At 42.4% G+C, this 22,918-nt stretch overlaps 1 long non-coding RNA gene across 1 annotated transcript; it reads left to right on the top strand.

The window, feature by feature from the left end:
• Window positions 1–11,674: 11,674 nt before the first annotated feature.
• On the top strand, window positions 11,675–20,461 carry LOC134558041 (uncharacterized). Its single transcript, XR_010082272.1, has 3 exons — window positions 11,675–12,219; window positions 12,963–13,022; window positions 20,319–20,461. It is a non-coding gene; the product is annotated as an uncharacterized LOC134558041 (long non-coding RNA).
• Window positions 20,462–22,918: the final 2,457 nt, after the last annotated feature.

Here is a 22,918-nt window from a genome sequence, read left to right as displayed (position 1 = left end):
ACAACAAAATAACTAAAAAGATAAACCTGCAAATTCATTCTTGTGACTCACATCAGGGTGAGAGGAAGAAGAGGAAGAAAAATCCCTGGTTTAAAAGGGCCAAAGGGATAAATGAGAAAATACCTCAAGGGAAGGCTCCTGGGATACATTTTTCTTGTTTGAAATGTGTATTGCCTCAGCTGGAGAAAGGAAATAGTCAAGGCAGAGCAATATAATGATCTCCAATTCCTTCTGTAAGTAAGGAATCCCCTTCCATCTGTGACTTACGTGGCATCAGAAGGGGTGCAGGACAAATCCTCGCTGGCATCAGACACGGGAATGGCAGAGCCATGGGAATCGATTATGGAACTGGCAGCGTTCTACCTCCCTTTATAAAGTTTATAAAGTTCTCACTGCTGTCCAGGGAGAGGGAATTCTGACAGCTTGTGATGAGGTGAAGAGGCAGAGGTGCCTTTTGTTGCTGAGTGTCTGCAGAGCAGAGAGCTGCCAGGACTGCCCTCCCTCGAGCCTGCACCGAGTCCAGCCTGTTCTCCCACCTGGGACGGAGCAAGGAGCAAATCCTGCTCCATTCTCATCACAAATGTTGGGCTGGTAAAGCCTAACACTCCTCTGCCTTGCCTTTGGCCCCCAAATGGCCCCCAATTTGCATTTTCTGTGCCTTCCATTAATGCTGCCAAGCCCTAACAAAGATACCATTGGAAATATTTACCTCAGGGCCATCATTTTCCAGCTTTTTGTTGCTCAAGTGCTAGCTCCAGTATGCTTGAAAGCCCCTAATGTTTTACTTTATCATTATATGGATGATATTTTGATTGCTGCTAGCACTCTTGGTGAAGCAACAAGGGTAAAACAGTTGGTTTCTGAGGCAGTAGAATGAAAGAGTTTGAAAGTAGCAAACAAAAAGGTATTAGGAGATACTCTTTGGAAATATTTAGGGCAGAAAATTTAAAATCAAACTATTCAGCCTTTGCAACTGCAACTGATGCCTTGAGGGTCCACCCTCAATGATTTGCAAAAGCCCTTGGGAACAATTCATTAGGTATGCTGTATGCTGCCTTGCCTTTCCTCTCGATATCTCGGGGTAAATATCGAGCAGAATTTCTGTGGACTAAACACCAAACCTCCCTCTGCTGTGCAGTGTTCCTGAAGATTCCCACGGACACAGGGGTTTATGCTTCAGGAGCTCTTCAGGCAAAAAGGGAAGAAAAAAGAGCCATCAGTGCACATGTGCTTGCTGGCCTAAAAATCACAACTGCATCCACATTCAGAGCGATGATGGCTTCATCCTTTGCCTGGATCTGATCAAAACCTGCTCAGCTCAGTGGAGTAGAGCCCTGAAAATGATAAGTGCTTTGATAATCCCAACAGCTTTCCATGAGTGCTGGCTCTGCCTCAGAGCTAATGCAGGGAGAGGCAATTGGAGCTCTCAGCTGCAGTGGATTTGAATATGTAAAACGAGATTTCCTGGAAATAAGCAGAAATTTTACTACATTTAAGATGAAGCAAAAAATGCAAGGGTTGATTTCTTGTCAGTGTTTCAATCAGTGGCGCATATTTTAGTGAAGGGAAAGAATCTCCATCTCCAGCTTTAATTTCTTGGTGATTTTTTGCTGCCAAATCTATAAATGGAGAAAAGTTCAGTAGAACTAAAGTGATATAAAATGAGAACTCCACAGCTCTGTCCAGAAGCAAATCTTTCACTGAAGCCTTAGATTCTACCTGGGTTTAGGGATTCAGCTTTGCTCGGCTGAGCTCAGTGAGTTATGGAATATCTAAAACTCCAAAGTTCCACTGCCAAATATGGATAGAAATAGAAATATGTACATTTATAAATAATTATCAAATTTTCTGCAAAGAGCAGGTGAAACTTACCATAGAGTTTGTCATATCTTAAACTTAATGCTGTGAGGCAAAGCTTTAAAATTCCATATGCCTGTGAAATTGGGGCCCTATGACATTCTACATTCCTTTGTTTAAAAAAGAAGGACCATGAAATTTTGGCAGTTGCTGGAACTGGGTGTTTAACTCAAAAGGTTAGAGATTTTTAATCCTTTTGTTTTATTTCTACTGCAGCTAATTTGCCTTTTTGCAAGTATCCTAGCAACCTTTTTTTTCCCTCCCCTTTCTCCAGCACTGTAAAGGTTAGGTAAGGATTCTGGAGAGATTGGCCTAAAATATAAAACAAACTGACAGAAGAACATTTCTTAAAGGCACAATTTTCTTTAGTACCATTCTGACAATTCCGACAGATTTTAAGGGAAAGGGGACAAGAAGCAGAGGGACAATCTTGGACTAACTTCCAACAGTTTGTAACTCCATGAAATATTGAACTGGAGAAGGATTTTTGCATCACAAAGGGCTATCTGAGAATTAGGGATCATTCCCTATGGAGACTCAGGGACAAATCATTTAGAGTAATATTTAATAAGGTGAAAACTTGAAGCAACAAAAAATTGTTGAAGCCTATTTAGACCCAGAGTTTGTTCTGCTGCAGCCAAAATATTTACAGCCAGCATTAGGAGGTATCAAAGTTCTCCTGGATTTTGCAGAAGCTCTGATGAGATTTATACCAATAACACAACATTGAGATGGTGTGGACAGAATAATTTCCTCCTCCCCATGAGTGCAGCCCCAGGAGCCACCAGACATCACCAGAGTTAACTCCAGTGGGGTGTAAAATGTTCTGGGTGTGCTTGGGTTACCTGTCCCAGCTCCACCCTGCTCCTGACCCTCTGGAAGGTTCCATCCATGCCGCATTGCCTGACTGGCGGGATATATTTAGCCACAAATGAAATTTTAACGACTCCAGTCAAAATCTGGCAGGTCTTGGGTAGGACCACATGGGATCAGGGCTGAATAGCCAAGTGCAAGTGCTGAGAGCTGTGCAGTGATGTTGATTATACAATCACAGGCCTTTGGGGTTTTATTCTGAAGGCAGGATGTGGTTTTGTATTTTTTTTTTTATTATGACATCTTCTTGAGCTAAAAGACATGTCCAATATCAGCTCTCCTAACTGTTTATGCTTTTGGTTTGTTTAAAGTCCTTCAATCTTCTATTCTAAGCCTCATTCTATTCCTGTATCTCCAAAAAGTAGCAAATATCAACTCTGAAGTAATCACAAGGATGGTGATTTTTCAAATGAAGTGAGGGTGGAATTAATAATCAGAGATTTTAAGCATTATTAAATAAAATTACACTGTTTCACAGTTAATATACTTGTTTTAAAAGGTTTTTATTTTTTTTTATTTTTGAAAAATGAAGATTTCTCTCTGCTTTCACAGCCTGCATGGCAACAACAAAGAGTCTGTACAACCCCCAGGTCTTTACTCATAATAAAAGAATTAATTGTTCAGAGCTTTACAAAAAACCTTAGAGCTTCCTAAACCTTCGTGTTCCCAAACAGGTTCCACCTCATCCGGCCAATTCCAATTGGCTGGACTGCACGGAATGGTATTTTTTGGGAAAAACCTGACATTTATGGAAATGAGCCACCAGAGGGAGCCTGTACCTGTGCTGGTACAGATGAGCTCCTCTAGGAACTTCAAACCCAAAGGAACCAAAAAAACACCAAATAAACCAAAAAAACCCCTCCAAATCAATCAAACAAACAAACACCCCCAACCTCCCCCCCCAAAAAAAACCCCTAAAAAACCCCACAACAAACAAACAAACAAACAAAAAACCAACTCAAAAACCCCCACAAAAAACCCAAGCCAGCTTAGCTCTCTGCTCAATGGATTTTTGTTAAATATGCTTCCCATGCTGACTGCACACCCCTGCTACAAACTGACAACTTCAGCAGCAGCCAGGTTTATGTTTTGGTGGTAAAATTTGGATATCTGTGCCTTGTCTGTTCCCAGTTTGGACTTCTTGCCTTGCTCAGTGGGTAAAACAAGTGGCACCCTCAGGAGTGAGCCCCACTCCCCTGCTCCTCTCCACATCTCTGGGGTCTCCTGGTTGCTCTGGACTTTCTGCTTTCCTGCACAGGGCTGTTCCTGGTCTGCTCCTTCACCAGCAGCTTGGAAGGGGCATGGAAAACCAGCTAGGAACAACAGCCCGTGCCAGAAGGGATTTGGGAATCCTCCCCTCCACGCGTTTTTCAAGGCATCTTTTTGGATAAAAAGGAGAGTGTTGCTGGAATGCCTCGATACAGCCAGGACATAGGTTACATTTATAGATTTAATACATTTATAGATTAATACATTAATACATTTATAGTTTTAATACACAGGTTATATTTAATAAAGACTACAGCAAAGAAAGGTTGCACTGAGAAGGCTTTTGAAGGTCTTGTTCCATCTGTGATCCGTCGTTCTCCTGTCCTAGAGCTCAAAACTCCTTTGCTGCAAAGCTGATAAATCCTAAGGACTTAAAAGGAAACATCAAATGTAAGACACTATCAAAGTCACACCTTTACATTGTGGCTTCAGAAAAATGATCCCCCAGCCCCATCAAGCCTTCATCTTTTCCCGAGGTTAATTGGTGTAATTGCAATCAGACATCTGATAATGGAGCACCAGAGGGGACCATGGGATGGGAGCACAGGGACAGCTCCTTGTTACCCTTAATCCTCAACATTTGTGCTTAAAAACCGAGGTGAGGAGGAGATAAAAGCCGAGCCTGGGGTTGTGTCTCTCTCTTTTCAGGCTCACACAGCCCGAGGGAGCAGCTCCCACCCAGCTGTGTCCGGGAAATGTTGCCAAGGCCCCTCCGAGGTGAGGACTGAAGCAAGAGAAACCTTTACCACAAATAAATACCTGTACCTGCCCAAGAGGGGCAAGGAAAACTTCTGCTTCCCAACCCACTGCCAGGAAATGGGGCAGGGATTTGGGACTGGGGAAGCATTGCATCAATAGGAGGAGTCTCCTGCCACTCCCAGAGACCTGAGGTGAGGATTTTCCTGGCAAACTTTCAGCGTAATCCAACTTTCCCTTTCTGCTTTTTGCACCAAATACCTGAACAATGTTTTCCAAAACCCCCTCTCAGCTCACATTTTTCAAGCAGCTCTTCAGGCACCTTTATATTCACCAGCAAACAACTTTTATGGGTTATATAAGGAAACTCCTCCCTAATCCTGCTACGAAAAGACAAATGTGAATGCCTGGCATGAGTTTGGATTTGATACGTGTCCCTGTGTGAGCAGATGTCCTGCCCCATTTGTGGATAGGTTTGGTTACACTGTGGAGATTAAAGTAAAACTGAGATGAGTCAAATTAGGTCACCTTGGTTGAAGTGGGAGAGCTGAATTCCATGGTGGTAGCTTGGGGAATTTTAATTGATATTCTGTGTGTGTCTTCATCAAACAAAGGGAAGAATGGGTGATACTTAATTGCCAGCACTTACTGCTGCACAAAAGCTTTTGCCTGTGTTTTCTTATCTATGAACCATCCCCAAGTTCTGATTATAGTCATTATGTAATTCATCCAAACCAAACAGGGATCCTGGTCTGCCTAGATAAACAATGGGCCTCCATCTCCAGCCCCAGAACTGAAAATGCAGAATCTCCTAGGCTGGTACCCCATGACAAATATCAAAGGAAGGATGGGCGTTATCTTGGGTGTTTAATGTTTCTGAAGTTCAGGTAAAATCAGCATTTTCCAGGAAGACCCACTGAGGTTTCACTGCATATAAGGCTGATGAATCCTCCTATTTTCGTAGTAGTTTTCGATAATGCTGGAACTTCTCACTGAATTCAGCACGTGGTTTTCTAAGCATGGTTGCTGGGATTCTACTGCTGCCATAAATGATGGTGAGAACTGCCAAGGGCTGCCTGTCTTTTGAGAGCAGAGATCTTTTGTTCTCCACAACATTTTTAGAATCTGAGATCACTGAATCACTCAGTTATGCAGAGTGGTCTGGCCTTTGTTTCTTAGCTGTAAATTGGGAGATAACCCTGTCCAGCAAGGATTCATAATCAATATGTCCTTAATTGAGATTTAAATATCATAGCCACTTAACAAAAACCACAGGGATTTGGAAATGTAGTGGTTTGATTGCTCACTTTAAGTTTGGTTTGTTTTTAACACTGTTCTGGGTAAGTAAATGACTCAGAGCCAGAGGTGAGCAGATGAAGTATTTCTGTAGCACACAGAGTGGACAACTCTTAATTGGGAGGGCAGTCAGAAAAGGAATTTTTGTTTAACATTTTGCCTGTTACTCTTTGGTAGCTCTCGAGTGGGATAGCATTGCCCTTCTGTGTAGCTTGGCTTCTTAAATGAGTCTGCAGTTTACCTTCCTGCTCTTCCTACCTCGTTAACACCTCATTAATTACTCCACTTTGCTTTCTCGGCAAATATTTCATCTGTTTCATGGGGATTGCAGTGCTAAAATCGGGGAAACGACAGAAAACCCTTCAGTCTGATAATTCTCACAATCTTGGCTCATGCCCTCTGGAGACTTGCTCCTCTCTCATCCTGCAGCACCGCCTGTGCTCGTGTGATTGGCAGGAGTCAATCACTGCCCCAGTGGTTTTAAAACAATTTATTGCATTCAAACAAACTCTGAGGTATAAAAGCTAAACTAGTATGTTTTATAAATTCCTTGAAAACAAATGGAAGAGCAAATGCTGGAACATAATAGAGCTACAGCCTTTTTGAGTTTGGAAGTCTCTATTGTGCAGTTCATTAATAGGAAATGCAGTTTTTAGTACCAGTTGACTGAAGAATTTAGCATATATCATCCACAGTGAAATTCACTATATTAACAAAACTTTAATTCTTATTTATTGTGATCATATGGCCAAAAATTGTCACTGTGGTTTTGTGGAGTGGAGGATACAGATGTAACCTATACTCTTGTTCTTCATTCACATATTTGTACTGAGTATCTTGCATTTCAAGGCTCAAGAATGGTTGGGAGTGGTCTGGAATGGTACTGTGCCTCTACCCCTTTACTAATCATTTGAGTATGGTTACAGAATTAATGTAATGTTCGGTATGAATCATTTCTTCACAAATTCACACCACCAGTCCTACCAGGATCATTTCCATAAAGAGGCAATTCCAGAGCATCTTGTCTAGCACTGCCAGTATTGTGGACAGAACAGACAATCAACCAATTTATCTTCACATTTGTTAGTGCTGAGATCAACTCTTGTCAAATATCAACATTTTCTACTAAGTTAGACTTCCTTTTGTCTTGCCGCAAATGATGTGGCTTTGATATGTTGCCAGTTTACCTTTTGAAGAGAGTGGCACTGGATGGATGCTCATAGGGTCTTCCACCCTCTAGGACAGGCTGACCTTGTGCTGGGAGAGAGAAGATTCCTCCCCAAAACCCAGTGTGGTGTGGAGCAAAACTTTCACCCTAGGATCTTCCAATGGAAGGAAAAGGCCTTGCTTGTAACAGGACTGACATCTGAACCAAAAATCAAGGATGAGAGAGAAAGTTAACTTAGCAAAGGTCCCAGAGGAGAATTAGGAGTAGAAATCAGTGCATTCGATGGGTTTTGAGGTACAAGTGTTTCTCTTGAGGTTCTGGCAGTGTGTCCTGGAAGCTGGTGGGACATCAATGTCCTGAGGGCGCCAGGCCAGGGAGGGGATTGTCCTGCTCTGCTCGGGGCTGGGGCAGCCTCACCTTGAAGCACTGTGTGAAGTTTTGGCTGCCAAAATACGAAAAAGAATATTAAACTATTAGAGAGTGTCTGAAGGAGGGACACAACGATGCTGGAGGGCCGTGAGGGGACGCCGTGTGAGGAGAGGCCCAGTTCACCTGGAGGAGACCGAGGGGAGGCCTCAGGGAACTGCAGCTTCCTCATGAGGGGAAGAGGAGGAGCAGACACTGATCATTCTGTGGTGACCATGATGCTTTAAGTTTTCTCTTCCCTGTGTTTCAGCCCCTGTGCTGCCCAGGGTGCAGCTCTGAGCTCACACTCAGGCTCACTCAGCTCTGCACACAGCAGGGACACAAAACAAATCCTTCTCCTGCTGCACACCAAGGACAACTTTCAGCCCCAAAGCACAAACAGGGGTGGCTGGAGGGAGGAACAAGAAGGATGGAACCTCCCAGCCTGGAGCTGGAATTGGACAATTAAACCCCAATGTGGACCAAAACTGATCAAAGTGTGAGACCTCATGACTTTTCAGCCATTTCATGACCCTTTTGGGTCCACCTTGGGTCCACCTTGGGTGTAGCCCTAGTCAAGCTCCTGCTCTGCCCAAGGTGTTCCCTAAAGGCCTTTCAATAAATCCCTGCTTTATTCTCTGGCTCTGCCCAGTCTCTGTTCCAGGTCAGCCTTCCCAAGGCATCAACCAGGGATTTGGAATGAGCTGAAGTTGTGTCAGGGGAGGGTTAGGTTGGGTATCAGGGAAAGGTTGTACCCCAGAGGGTGCTGGGCACTGCCCTGAGGCTCCCAGAACATTTGGACAACGCTTGGGTGGGATTGTTGGGGTGTCTGTGCAGGGCCAGGGGTTGCACTGGATGATTCTTGTGTGTCCCTTCCCACTCAGGACCCTCTGTGGCACAGCTGGTGTCATGGTGCCAGCACTCAAAGGTGTTTCTGTTGTACTTGATTTTATTCTCAGGGGTCGACACTTGTTCTTTGGGCACCACTTCAAATGTCTGAACTGTAACATGGTACAAGGCCTCACAAGTTAATTTATTTTTTTTTTATTATTATTTCAATGCCTTTCAGTGATGCTGGCTGCCCTCTGGATGAGCAGTACTCTTCCTGCTCAGAGGACAAAGTGTGGTGAGCTTCTGTTCCTCTAATCACCCCATTAAGCTTCTATTTTATCCCAGAGATTAAACTCCTAGCAGTGTGTTCCCATTCTCCGTAAGAAGCGCAGGGATGAACACAGAGAAGCCATTCCAACATTTTCCTTTCTCCAGCGTGTATTTCTGGCTGCCTGGAGCAGTTTCTCAGCGTGCACTGCTCCGTGTCAGTGCTGATCTGCAGCGTCACCGTTGGATCCCTGCCCACGGGCGTCAGGAGCGCATCCAGGCTCCGTGTGACACCTGGGCTGGCTCTGGGAATGCACAACAGACTTTGGTGGTGTAGTCAGATCCTAAAAATAACTCCAGCAGGTAGCAGTCCTTTTGCAAGACCTAACTCAAGATGCACTGGATCACTGTGAAGCTACTCCGTTTCTCCTTTTGAGAAAGGAGAATGTTATGGGAAAGAAAAAATATAAAGATGAGCATAGCTCTGACTTCTTGACAATGAATTTTTTTTTTAACCTCAGGCCATTTCATTCAAAGCATTTCTGTTTCTAACAGGTATTTTTGAACTCATTGAATCAATTAGTTTTTAATTAAATGAGTACCTGTAATGTAGATTACTTCATGTGTCTCATGTCTGTAAAACAAACTGTTGACCAGACTGGGAACAAAAAATTCTGAAAGTTATGAACAATGTTAATATTTTTTTTAGAACACTGAATAATTTTGTGTGTGTTTTGCACACACAGTCTTTGGATTCAGTGAGGTAATACAAGTTTCCACACACATTTCTTAATTATGGAGAAGTAACAAAGCTTAATTAATTCACTGAGATTGCATATTTCTGCAGTCATGTGTACCAAGAGTAAGCAATAATTCACTTCTCATAGTGAATGTGCCCTCCCACAAACTTTTGTGTTTCCCTGATGAATCCTAATTTTCAAACTCACAAACTTTTGTGTTTCCCTGATGAATCCTAATTTCCAAAATCTTTTTTAAGGCTGCAGCTCTTGATTTCCATGTTTTCCACCTTCAAAGATGGGATCAGATCAGATTATTCCACAAGGAATATTGGAAGATATCTCTTTTGTCCTAGATACAGGTATCTCCCATAAGGCCACCAGGTGTGGGGTTTTTCCATAATGGTGTAACTTTAATTGTGAATTTTCTCCTGTCCATGGGTACACTTAAATTGTTTTCCAAATGGCTTCATACTGCTTTTCTCTTCCAGAGAAGATTCATATGAAATGCAGCATTTCTTTTCTCAGTTTGTATTTTTAAACCATTGATTTCTAGTTCCACAATGATCTTTACCATTTGTTTTTACTTTTGGAGAATCCCTTTGGTTTGGGTGCTGGTTCTCAGAGACACAACTGAACCAAAAGAAAATATGAATGTATCTGTGTAAAGCTAATTTCCAAATTAAAGAATTTCCAAAAGAAAACTGGAAAAGAAATGTTAGATAGATTCTGAGAACCTTGGTCTGCATGCTGTTAGCACAGAGTAATTCCCACAAGCCAATCCTGCTCTTACCTGGGTGTAAGGAAAACAATTTATAAAATAATTAAGCAAAATGTTCACATCCAGACCAAAATCTTGTTAATGAAATCTGAGAAACATTGTATGTTGTTATTGTAACAGTGGACTCCTAAATGAGCCAGCAGCTTCAGGGAAAAAACAGAGAGGGAAGAAACTCATTTTAGTCAGGAAAAGTAAAAAGTATTTTCATTTTTTTTTTTTTTTTTAGGCAATTAAAATACAGAACATGAAAGCTGCTCACTCAAGCCCAGATTGAGGTCAGGATTATTTGAGATTCACAGCACAAGCTGCAGGTGAAATCAGAATGTGCTGAATATTTTAGAGCAGCATATAGATGCTCAGAAGAGGTGAAATGAGGCTCCTCGTTTGTGCAAACATTTGGCCAGGCTTTGGTTTATAATCTCCTGTGAATTTTGTGGTGGCTATTCTCTTTTATCACAGTTGATATTGCACCTCCACCCACAGATTTTCTGCTGTTACTGCAGTGGAATGTGATGGATTTCCAAAGCAATCAATTGTGGAAAGTTTTAACTCCTTAAAGCTCAGCAGTGCCACCACATTCAGTGGGGGTTTTTTTTGAAGATGAACATGATTTCCCACATCCTTTCTCCCCAAAATGTTTATCTGTGATGCGGTGCTGCCTTGCCAAGTTATCCCTTCCTAACTTGCTCTCATCGCTGTCTAAATAATGCCATAAATAAATGCAAATAAAACCCTTTCTTCCTTCCCATCACCTACTGCTTATTACAGCCATTATTTATTTGCTGCAAGGAAAATTATAACCTGCAAAGAACATCATGAGGGTGATTATAACATTTTTCTTTGTGGACAGCAACAGCATTTAGAAACATTTCCGCAGTGATGTGAAATTACAGATGAATTATTAAAAGTCTCTCCTGCAGTTTGTGTGCAGATCTAGACTGAAATCTGTTGTAGAAGGCCGAGGGTCCTTATCTTTCATGAGCTATTCATCAGCCAAACCATAAAACTTAACTGCTTTTCATACACCTCAGCTAAACTTTTCTAAGCAATTTATTTTTGCTGTTATTTCTCCACCATGTGTGTAGAAAATCTGCGTCCTAGTAGCCACAAAACCCAGTGAATCCTCACTGAACAACTGTTCATGTTTAGAAAAGGCAAAAAAGGGCAATTTCCATGTCTTTAAGCCATTTTATTTGCTATTTTTAGTATATATATCAAAAATATTACATATAAAAAATCTGCATGTATTTTTAGATTCCTGTGGATTTCAAATGATTGTGCTGTGGAAAAAATAAGTTTTGATAACTCAGAAGACTATTACCAAAATAATTAAACAAATTGCAACAGACACAAATCATCTCAGTTGATGTAAGGAGATCAATGGGGCCATGAAATAAAATTATAAACAGATCAAATTATTTTTATTGACCAGTAATAGTCCCTAATTGTCCTATGGAGAATTGAGCTAGCTAGAGTTTGGGCCAGGGAATAATTACTTGTACAACCCCAGCAAGCTACTCAAATATATAATAAATGGGCTGAGAGTATAACAGCAAATGTGAGGATTTAGAGAGAAAATATCCCCCAAGTCCTACTCGGCATCAGCAGGATTAGCACCCAACTTGGTCCAGAAGATTACAGGAAACAAAATTCTTTTTTTTTCTTATTTTGGTAGGGAGCAGCTGACATTTTCTGAAGGATCAAGCTAGGTGACTCTGTCACATTGTAATTTTCCACATTTTTTTTATGTTTAGTGAGAGCTGCTGCTGGTTTTGCCCCTCTGCTGGGCAAACCCCCTGTGACAGAGCAGGAATGTCCCTTTCCAAAGTGGAAAAAGGGACAAAGCACTGACTGCTCAGCCTGGTGTGGGGAGCAATAAAAGCACTCACTTGCCCTGGCTGGTATTATTAGAATTAACATATTTTTATTATAACAACTTCAACCTTTTTTGTTCTCCAGAGCAAATGAAAACAAGATGCTTCTACTGAAAGATAAATAGACAAAATTAGTAGAGGATCTGAATCCCTCTCCTGCATCAGGTGATGTTTATGAGCAATGCTTGGTACACATCTCATTTTTGGAGTGTTGCCTCTGCCTGGCATTTTTGATCTAGCAATTTTCTGCTTGAGAAGTAACTTTGTTCTGCCTGTTTTCCTCTTCTGCTGGAAAGAATATATTTCAGCCTTCTAGAGATAGAATAGCTGTATTTGTTTTTGCCCATAAACAACAAAATCATGAAGTCAGAGATGCAAGTGCTTTAGGAGACTCCAGCTTTACCCAGCTGACCTCTTCTCAAATCCATTTTATGGGGTAAAGTCTAGATCCCAATTCCTAACTCCTCTATGTATAATTGCATTTGAAATCAATAGCGTTGTGGATTTAAAATAAATATTTCTTTTTTTTCTCAATGGTATTTGCACAACACAGATTTGCCATAGGTAGATCACTGACTTTAGACTACAGGAGTGTGGTAAATCTGTTACATTTACATCTGTAAAACTGTAATATTTGTATCCACACTATTTTTAACTCCAGGATCCTTCAATTGTCATTTTTACCTCCAGAATCCTCTCAAAATTGTCATTTGAACTGACACTCATCCAAAACCTTGATTTGTTTTCATTATGCTGAAAGAAGTTATTCTAAAGTTCTGCTGGAACTGTGTAAATGTTTGATCACTCAGACTTGGTAGAGGATGAAAACAATCTCTTCCTCAACTTGAAATGAGATCAAAATGACACAGATTTGCCACCAGTAAAAAGTCATTTTCTGTTTGTTTTAGCAGAGTGGTTCCAGAGGCTAAAGGAGGATCTGCTGTCTGTGGGTGGCCAGAGCTGGTCAGGTCTGTGCATAATTATTGTGTAAAAACAGAATTTTGGATTTTAGGTATAAGAGATGTTGCCATTTGGAATTTTTAAATGCTTGAAGCTAAGCATGGGTTAGGCCTTGGAGGCCTGAGGCTGCAGTTGCTGATATTTTGGGGAACACTGATAAAGAACAGGCAGAGGAAATATTTGATTTATAGAGAACAAGGTTGCACAGTCATTTGGTTGCTTGAGTCGTTGACAAATTCATGATGGTCTTAAGGAAAAACCCTTGGAAAATAATCCAAGAGAGCAGTCAGGGGGGAAATAATTTTTTACACTTTTTTGTTCACATATCAGCAATACCATTGGATGAGAGAATGCTCTGAACGACGCTGTTGCAAACATAATTATTGACATTACTGCACTGTAGTTATGGGAATGCCCAGATTTGCAGTTTACCCTGTTACCAAGATTACCAGCAGTGACCAAACGTGCATTATTGGAGCACGAGCAGCGTTATTGCTGTTTTCCAGTCGTTCTGTTCACTTGTTGAAGTGATAAACACAGAGGCAGCCTGGCAGCTCTGCAGCCCAGCGTGAGGGGGATGTTTGGGCGCAGGGACTGTCTGTGCCCTGGCTCGGCACACACGGCATTTCCGAGGCACTGAAGCTCCCAGAAAGTCTTGGAGAATGTTAATGACTTTTAGCTGGTTCCACCGGAGCCCCGTGCTCTGCGGGCAGCCTGGGCTCTGCTCTCACCCACGTCCCTGCCTCCAAACCGTGCCACAGCATCCTAGGTGGTCCAGGGCTGCGTTCTGGATTTGCATTGATACTTTTATCTTCCTGGGAAGTAGAAAAGGTCAAATAGTTAATGAACTTATTTTAAGGAATATCAAGTGCCGTTCCAGGCAGATATTCAGCTCTGACAACATCGGGTGGCTGAGCCAAGGGCCCATTTTGTTGTCAAGCAGCTCCTGCTGAGAAACCCATTTTGTAGATAATAGAGAGCCCACTCGAGGGTGGGAGGGGGCGGAGGAATGCTGCTCCTTGGAAAGGTCTCTCCTTCAATAGCTGCAAGTTCAGGGGGATTTGTGCATCTCCAGCAGTCTGGGATACCTGTCAGAGCTGCAGCGAGCGCGTTTCAGGGGGGCAGGAGCAGGTTTTATAGCTGGGAGCTCAAATTCACTGCTGCAGATCACACACTTAAAAAAACCCGCTGCCTTTCTGTTCTGCCAGCACAGGACAGGGTGACAACAGCAGGGTTTTCTTTAAAAAAGAGCTCATGCCATGAAGATTCAGCTATAAATCACAGATCTCAGCCCTTTGGAGGTGTGGTCATGCCAAAGTTTTCTAAGCTGTTGCTAGAGTCAGTGGGAGATTGAACCAAGCTTAATAAAACAGGGATGCAACTTTAGGGCACTCATGGTTCAGCCAGGTGAAAAATTCCTGTGGGATTTCTCTCTCCTCCTTGAAATGTTGGGACATGCATGATCCACACACATAAAAAGTTCCTGTGGGATTTCTCTCTCCTCCTTGATGAAATGTTGTGGCACTCATGATTCCACCCAGATAAAAAAATCCTGTGGGATTTCTCTCTTCTCCTTGAAATGTTGGGACACGCATGATCCACACACATAAAAACTTCCTGTGGGATTTCTCTCTCCTTCTTGGTGCAATGTTGGGACACGCATGATTCCACCCAGATAAAAAATTTCTGTGGGATTTCTCTCTCCTCCTTGAAATGCTGGGACACTCATGGTTCACCCAGATAAAAAATCCTGTGGGATTTCTCTCTCCTCCTTGAAATGTTGGGACACGCATGATCCACACACATAAAAAATTCCTGTGGGATTTCTCTCTCCTCCTTGATGAAATGTTGGGGCGCTCATGGTTCACCCAGATAAAAAATTCCTGTGGGATTTCTCTCTCTTCTCCTTGCTGCCTCTCTCATGAGTCTACTGCTGCAAATCTTCCCTGATGAATTCAGAATTCTATATCCACATTTATTTCTACCTAGGTGAGGTTTTTAAATCAGTTTGCTGGAATCCAGACAGTGATGTGAAAGCTCTCCAGCCACGGCGGTGAGCCCGGGATGTTCTGTTTGCAGCGATTCCCTCGGGATTTTGTTGGATCCCAGCACACCTGGGCACAGCTCAGAGGTGCTCAGGAAAACAGACAAGCCTGGCTCGGTTTCTTTTAGAAGCACCAAGATTTTGTCCAGCTCTGTGCCTCCCTCCTTGCAGCAATTAGGGACGGTGCTCCCAAATTAATGACAGAAATAAACAGAGGACATCCATTCCTTAGCAAGGGATTTTTGCTGTTTATGGCATTTTTACAGTCTTGAGAAAGCACCTGTGGAAACAGCGTGGGGCAATATGGAAAATTAGCAATACTCTAGATAAATAGTTACCTGTTTCCTGCAGAAGTGGAGCAAACACAGCCTGATTTGGAATATGATTTAGAAAATCAATACTAATAAATAGAAATACTGTAATAAATAGAAAGTCAATACTAATAAAAAGGACAGTGGGAATGGGAGGCTCATTTTCAGAAATTCCTGAATGGTTTGGGTTGGAAAGAACCTTAAAAATTACCTTGTTCTCACCCCCTGCCACGGGCAGGAAACTTTAAATCATTATCACATCTAAATGTAGGGATTTTTTTTTTTTTTTTTTTTTTTTTTTTAAATTTGTGAATTTCTTTTAAGGTAATCTAGAGTGAAGGAACTAAATGCAAGATTCAACTTGAACAATAATGTCAAAATTATAATGCTAGAGTTAAAATGGCCTATAAAATAGTTATGGAATATATTTGTAAGCAAAGTTATTCTCATGTCAAGTAATATGTTAAATAACATTAATTAATATACCAGAATATTAAATAATGCACTAAATAATACATGAAATAACATTGAATATGTTAAGTAATAAATTAAAATAATGCTGTAAAACCACAGAGAGTTCTTTATGGCCCTGAGACATATTTCAGTTAATGTAAAAGCTGTATCTGATTACATTCAGGTAATTCTGCCTTGCAAGCCAATAACAAAAATTGATTTAGGGAGGCATTATCAAGCATGAACAGAAATAAAGATAAAATGCTGACAGGGCAATCCAGCTGGACTACTCCATTCAAACCATTTAGTTCCATATAGTGAACTGAAAAATCTTGGAAGTTATTACTTTGAAAAAACCAAAAACTAATTCAAAGCAGAAGGAAAATGAGCCCGAATTTGTCAGGAGAGTTTTAGGTGTGCAATGGTTTTGATGTCTTGCTGTAGAAAATCCCAGGAAAATAAGGCTTGACTTCTATAATTGGGATTGAAGTACTCTACAAAGTTGTAGGAATATTTTAAAATATCCTACTATTGCTGTTTAGTTTTCAGTATCATATTCAGGACTGGGCTGGAGTTTGCAGGGACTCAGTTTTCCATACGTTAAGGATGCACCAATGAGAAAGGAAAGCCCATTATTGTTATTGAAATACAATAACAATTGAGTTTTACCTGGAGCTGCTTTTTAAACACTCCACCTCCCAAGTCCTTAAATAAAAGAACAACACTAATTTGCTTTAATTGTGTGGAAATCCTTCCATTTGAGGAAGGCCCTGCTGTGAAGAGGTTGCAGGGGTGGCATCACAGGTCAGGAACAATTGATGAGGAATCATTTGGGAAAAGGCATTTTAAGATAATCTTAAAGCCTGCAAACATAAGAGGAAGATGTGAAGAAACCAACTGTAAGCATAAAATACTAGAATGTAACCCTTCTTTAACTAAACGTAGGTGAAATATGCATTTACTTCTTCTAAAAAACCTAAATTAAGACTTGGAACAGGAAAAGCTTAATTTTTTTTCAAATTTGAGAATATATGTTTAGCACTATGAATTGTTTTGGAGTCTTCATAGTTGTAGATGCAGAGTGAGGATTTATTTTCGGCCTAGAATTGGAATAAGATGATGTTTGTAGAGTTGAAATGGTAATTTGGGCAGATTTTCAGATATTTTAGTGCACCTGACAAAGGGTAATAACAACATCTATGTTAGAATAATATCTTGTAAAACAACAATCCTCATTGAGATTAAACTACTTATGGGAAAATAATTACAGAACTCTTAAGGTTATTGCATTTAACTATTCCAGTTTCCTCAAAGAACTTTTCTTGAATATCTCATTTGTTTTAATAGGAAAGAGTAATTTACATCTGCTGCAGCTAAGAATGGAGTGGTAAAAGTTGAAGGTGGTAGAAGGAGTCCCTGAAAGCTGTTCCACAGCTTAGGTGCCATTCACTCTGCTATTTTGACCTTTACCATTGGATTTTGAATGCAGCTCAGGAACTTGCTTTGGCCTCTTCATTTTAATGCAACCCAAACGCTTCCTGAGCAAGCCATTAGGCAGCAGCCAAATTTTGTTTTAATCAAATGGACTCATAGATGGGTTGTTTTCAGTGTCTGGCCAGGATTCTGATTTGCAATTAGAAAAGGGGACTCAGGACTTCAGGATGCTGTGAGCACAGGGGCACTGAAACAATTCAAGAAATCACGGAGGGCTCCTGTGCTTCAAAAAATTCTGCATGCACGAGAGTGGGAAGTGGGAACAAAGAGTTTGAGGGGTTGGAGCTGGGCCAGGGCAGGTTTAGGGTGGAGATCAGGGAAAGGTTCTCCCCAGGGAATGGGAACAGCCCCGAGGCTGCCACAGCTCCAGGAGAGTTTGGACAGCGCTGCCAGGGATGGACAGGGCGGGATTGTTGGGGAGGGGCTGAAACCAGTGATCCCTGGGGCTCCCAGTGATCCCCGTGGGTCCCAATGATCCCTGTGACTCTCAGTGATCCCTGCGGGTCCCAATGATCCCTGGGGGTCCCAATGATCCCTGCGGGTCCCAATGATCCCTGGGGGCCCCAGTGATCCCTGGGGGTCCCAGTGATCCCTGTGACTCCCAGTGATCCCTGTGACTCTCAATGATCCCTGGGGGTCCCAGTGATCCCTGTGGCTCCCAATGATCCCTGGGGGTCCCAGTGATCCCCGTGGGTCCCGACGATCCCTGGGGGTCCCAGTGATCCCTGGGGGTCCCAGTGATCCCTGTGACTCCCAATGATCCCTGGGGTTCCCAATGATCCCTGTGACTCCCAGTGATCCCTGTGACTCTCAATGATCCCTGTGACTCCCAATGATCCCTGAGGGCCCCAGTGATCCCTGTGATTCCCAATGATCCCTGGGGGTCCTGACGATCCCTGGGGGTCCCAATGATCCCTGGGGTTCCCAATGATCCCTGGGGGTCCCAATGATCCCTGTGACTCTCAGTGATCCCTGGGGGTCCCAATAATCTCTGTGGCTCCCAGTGATCCCTGGGGGTCCCAGTGATCCCCGTGGCTCCCAATGATCCCTGGGGGTCCCAATGATCCCTGTGACTCCCAATGATCCCTGGGGGTCCCAGTGATCCCTGTGGGTCCAAGTGATCCCTGTGACTCCCAATGATCCCTGGAGGTTCCAGTGATCCCTGTGACTCCCAGTGATCCCTGTGACTCCCAGTGATCCCTGGGGGTCCCAGTGATCCCTGTGACTCCCAATGATCCCTAGGGGTCCCAGTGATCCCTGGGGGTCCCTTCCAGCTCAGGATACTCCACAGTTCCATGGCTCCTCCTCATGAATCCATGCAAATCGAGCCTGTGTCGTGCTGAGGGCTGGCGCTGCCTCCGTGGGTCAGTGTGTGTGACACAGCCCCAGCCCTGCAGAAGGGTCACTGCACAAACCCCAGTGTGCATTCAGGGTGCAGAAACATCGCAGAGTGTAGGAATATTTGGCAGGTAATGATTCGTGTTGCACTTCACAAAATCCACGTTTCACAAGCGCAGCCTGTTGCGGATTTATTGGCCGTGCAGAAAATGAACATGAATTGTTAATTCTTTAAGTGTACAACAGCACAGGAGGAAGTCTCCAGAGCAGCTGCTCTCTCTTTATAAACTCAGGTCTTTCACCTGGAAGTTCTGCCTTCACTGGAAGCAGCTGAACCATCCCTGTGTGTCCAAGGCCTGGAGCAGAGGGACATTTTGCTCTGCCCAAGGCTCTTGTAAAACCCAGGGCTCAAGTGGGAAACCCTTAATTAGCTTAAAGAGACCTAAAATAGGAATCAAGTTAGAATCAAAAATCCGTGTAACACAAGCAGCTGCAATGTAATGCTTTCTTATCATCTGAAATTTAATACTTTCCTATCATTACTAACAAGGACCTGAAATTAATTGCACTGAGAGCTGGCTGCTCCACAGCCTCCCTGCTTGGTTTAAAAACAAACCTCAGGAGGAACCTTGCTTGGTTTAAACCTTGGTTTAAAACCTTTATTTCTACTACTGTGTGGATTACAGCTTTCTATTCTGCATGTAAAGTTAGTAATGAGCTGAGGACACTCACACTTTCTGGAAAGATAAAAGCACTTACAGATTATCTCCTTAGCCTCAGCTACTTTAATCTTCAAAACAATCAATGTCTAAGGTGCACAAACCCTTTTTGAACTACAAACAATGAATCAAGTGCCATATTCTGCCCCTCTTCAGCAGAAAAGGCCACCTCAGTAATTTAGCTCCTGAAAACTTTGGGACCTTTAGGCCCCAAATCTGCAAAGTATCTTTAGAAATTAATTCCAAGCTGAATATGCTGAAAATTTTGTGAATTGTGCACTGGTGGAAATTTTATTGTGTTTATTTGCATATTGAATATTGTATATTCTGTAGGCTGTAAGAAGTTAAAAGGTTGTGATTGTGGAGACCTCTGCAGAGGAGATTTTCCTCTTCTGGGTGTGATTTTTCTACTCTTAAATGATATTTAATCTCAGGACCAGGTGGAGAAGTTGACTGCAAAACACAGAAAGATGCTCCCAAAAATTGTATGGTTGTGACACCAGGGCTGATAAAGATGTGATATTTCTGGATGTGTCACTGTCACTCGTGCTGTGACATTTTAGGGGAGCCCTGTTTGCTTTGACTCCATCAGCAAAGTCTTCCTTTCCCAGTGGGACAAGTAAAAGTGACATCAAAGAAGGAGATTTTTATGTGTTCTTCCTGTTTTAATTAACTAGACACTTCTAGTCATGAGGAAATGATGGCTAGAAAAATGTTCAGAGAAAGTTTATCTTCCAAAAAATTTGGTTTTTTTAGTTGATGCTTAGCCTTCCTCAGCTCAGGAAATTTTTCCTATATAAAAAAAAATTGCAAGAAAATTTTAGAGAAAGAGTTTAAGACATAGATGCTACGCTGGGAATTCCATTCACCAGATATTGTGCTTAAATTAAAAGATGGTGGGAGAATCTCAACTGATTATTTCTACTACTGCCTTCCTTACTGCAGACTGCAAAAAGAAACGAGCCTGATTTCTTTTTCCTGCTGCTGTGAGACCAGACCTCCATGGCTCAGGTAATATGGGATGTCTGATTTATTACCTACAGCTCACCCTACAAACATCAGCGTGTGGAGGGAGCCAAACATAGGCCTTTGGCAGAAGTCATGCATAAAATTATCTCCAGCAAAATTCCTTCTCCTCCCCTGAATTCAGTTTTCCATGGATTAGGCTCCGTGTTTCTGGAAGTTTGATGATTCTCCTCAGTGCCAGGCACTTGGAAAAGAATTTGAGACAAGTGTATTTCAAGCTTTTCTTTACAACTTTGTCAAACCCTGTTGGATTGGTTTCAGTTGTCCTGTGGATAGGAAAGGAACTGAGATGAGAGCGAGTAGGAACAGTCAGAAATATTTTGAAATATAAAAATAATCATAGAATATCCCAAGTTGGAAAGGATCCAGAAGGATCATCCAGTCCAATTCCTGTCCCTGCACAGACACCCCAACAACCCCACCCTGTGCACCTCTGGGAGTGTTGTCCAAACTCTCCTGGAGCTCTGGCAGCCTTGGGAATGTCCCCATTCCCTGGGGAGCCTGGGCAGTGCCCAGCACCCTCTGGGGTAAAACCTAAAATCAACTCAGAGCTTCCTGAAAATTTCCAGGAAGGCTTTTCCCACTCCTAGGATTCTATTTTGTCCTCTGTGCCTGAATAGTTCATCCAGTTCCAAAAGAATGCATCAGCAATTCCCACATCTCCTCCTGCCCTCCCACCACGCCATTGTCAGGCTCAGGATCTCCCTGCTGCTCTTTGTTCCTCCAGGCCCAGATTTGTGCACCTCAATGTGATGTTTGTCTTGTTGCTGGAGGGTTCTTTTCTCACTGAGTTTCTTTGTTCACCTTTCAGGAGTCATTGGTAAAATAATTGTCTAGCAGAGATGAAAATCCGGATAATCTGGTGCCTTTGTGTCTTCTCCTTTTGCCTTCCCAGTGGATTAGAGTCTACAATAAAATATTCCCTTTTTCAGCTGGGAAAGTCAAACAAGTCTGTGCATTTTTAGGAAGTGGATGTAATAAAATTTGAGAGCATTACCTCTTTTGGCTCTTGAAGCAGAGATGTTGCTTTTGCTGGGCATAATTGAATGGAGTTTCATAAGAATTTATTTTCCTGGTCTGCCAGCTAAATTCTATTTTGACCCAATTTTCAGGTTATAAACCTACAGGTGTCAACCAACAATTGATGATTCCCAGCTGTAAAGAAAACATTTTACTAAGGGGAGTTTCAGTATTAAAGTACTGCAACATATTTTTAAAAAATAACAAAAGGAACACATATCTGATTAAAAACACTGTTACAAAAAGCAAAATAGTGAAAGAAATCTTTGGGCACTTTGCAACAGGAACACAAGTTGGCTGAAACATCTGCAGTATCACATCATCTGCTCCGCAGGAGTCTTGTTGAAGGCAATTAATTGTTAATTAGCAATGTGCCAGCAGACAGCTCAGGAAGGGATTGTTTGCTGAGTGAGTCCAAGTCCTCACATGTCGTTTGTGTGGCAGAGCAGCTGCAGCAGCTCAGAGTCTGCACTGGGGCTGCTTTAGAGGACTCAGCACACACCAGTTCAGCTCCTGTGCCAGTGCTCCAACGCTGACAGTGTAAAATGGAAATACTGAACAGCAATGGGGGTGTTTGACAAGAGCCAATCAATATTTTCCAGGCAATTACTTTGCTTTACTGACATGCAGCTTCAGTCAAAAAGACCTCAATAAAGGAAACTTTCTGAAAACACAGGATCTCTTTTTAAATTTTGCACTCGTTCAAAAATGAAACATGACTGAGTTGAAATTTTAGGGGGTTTTATCTATTTCTTATTATTTTGCATTGGGAAGAAAAATAAATTGTCTTCATTCTGGGTTGATGAGTCTTTTGGAGCTTTTTTTTTCCTATTTCAGGGCTGACACAGAACCAAACCACTCCCTCTGTCACACCCATCATGGTGCCTCTAATGGTAACTTGCTTTGATTTTGAGGTATTTTACAGCAACCCTTGGCAGAGTGTGCAGTGTTGCTGCCACCCCTCACTGAACCTGAATATTGCACAGGTTCCACATTGGGAGGGGGGAGAAGCACAGAGGGAAAAGTGGGAAAACTGCAGAGAGGGAAAAGTGGGAAAACTGCTGGGATGAGAAAGCCCAGGGGCTGAGATGGAGACATCAAACATGTAAAGCAAAGCCAAACTAAGAATGAATTCCCTGTTTCCCATCAGCAGGTGGATGTTCAGGCGTTTCCAGGAGGGCAGGACTTCATCCCACAGGATATTTGGGAATACAAAATGACATCACTCAAATCATCGTCCTCCCTCCCTTTTGGCCTCATTTTTACAGCTGAGCCTGACACCTCAGAGCATGGAATGATCATCTTCGTCTATAAACTGGAATTTTATTTTTTGAATTACTGTGCTATAGACTCAGCCTAAAGGCAACTTGGTTTTGTGGAATTCCAGGATTAACCCAAAGCCTGGCTCAGTGGGCTGCTTGTGGAAGTGAAGGGCACTGGACCCAAGGGTTGGGGGAAATGCTTCTTCCTGTCAGAGGTGTGAGAGTTATTCAATTCCT

The sequence above is a fragment of the Prinia subflava genome, chromosome 14 (assembly GCF_021018805.1).
Source record: "Prinia subflava isolate CZ2003 ecotype Zambia chromosome 14, Cam_Psub_1.2, whole genome shotgun sequence".
NCBI lineage: Eukaryota > Metazoa > Chordata > Aves > Passeriformes > Cisticolidae > Prinia > Prinia subflava.
Note: the sequence above shows the minus strand (reverse complement) of the source record. Positions and strands in the feature narration are given on the sequence as shown.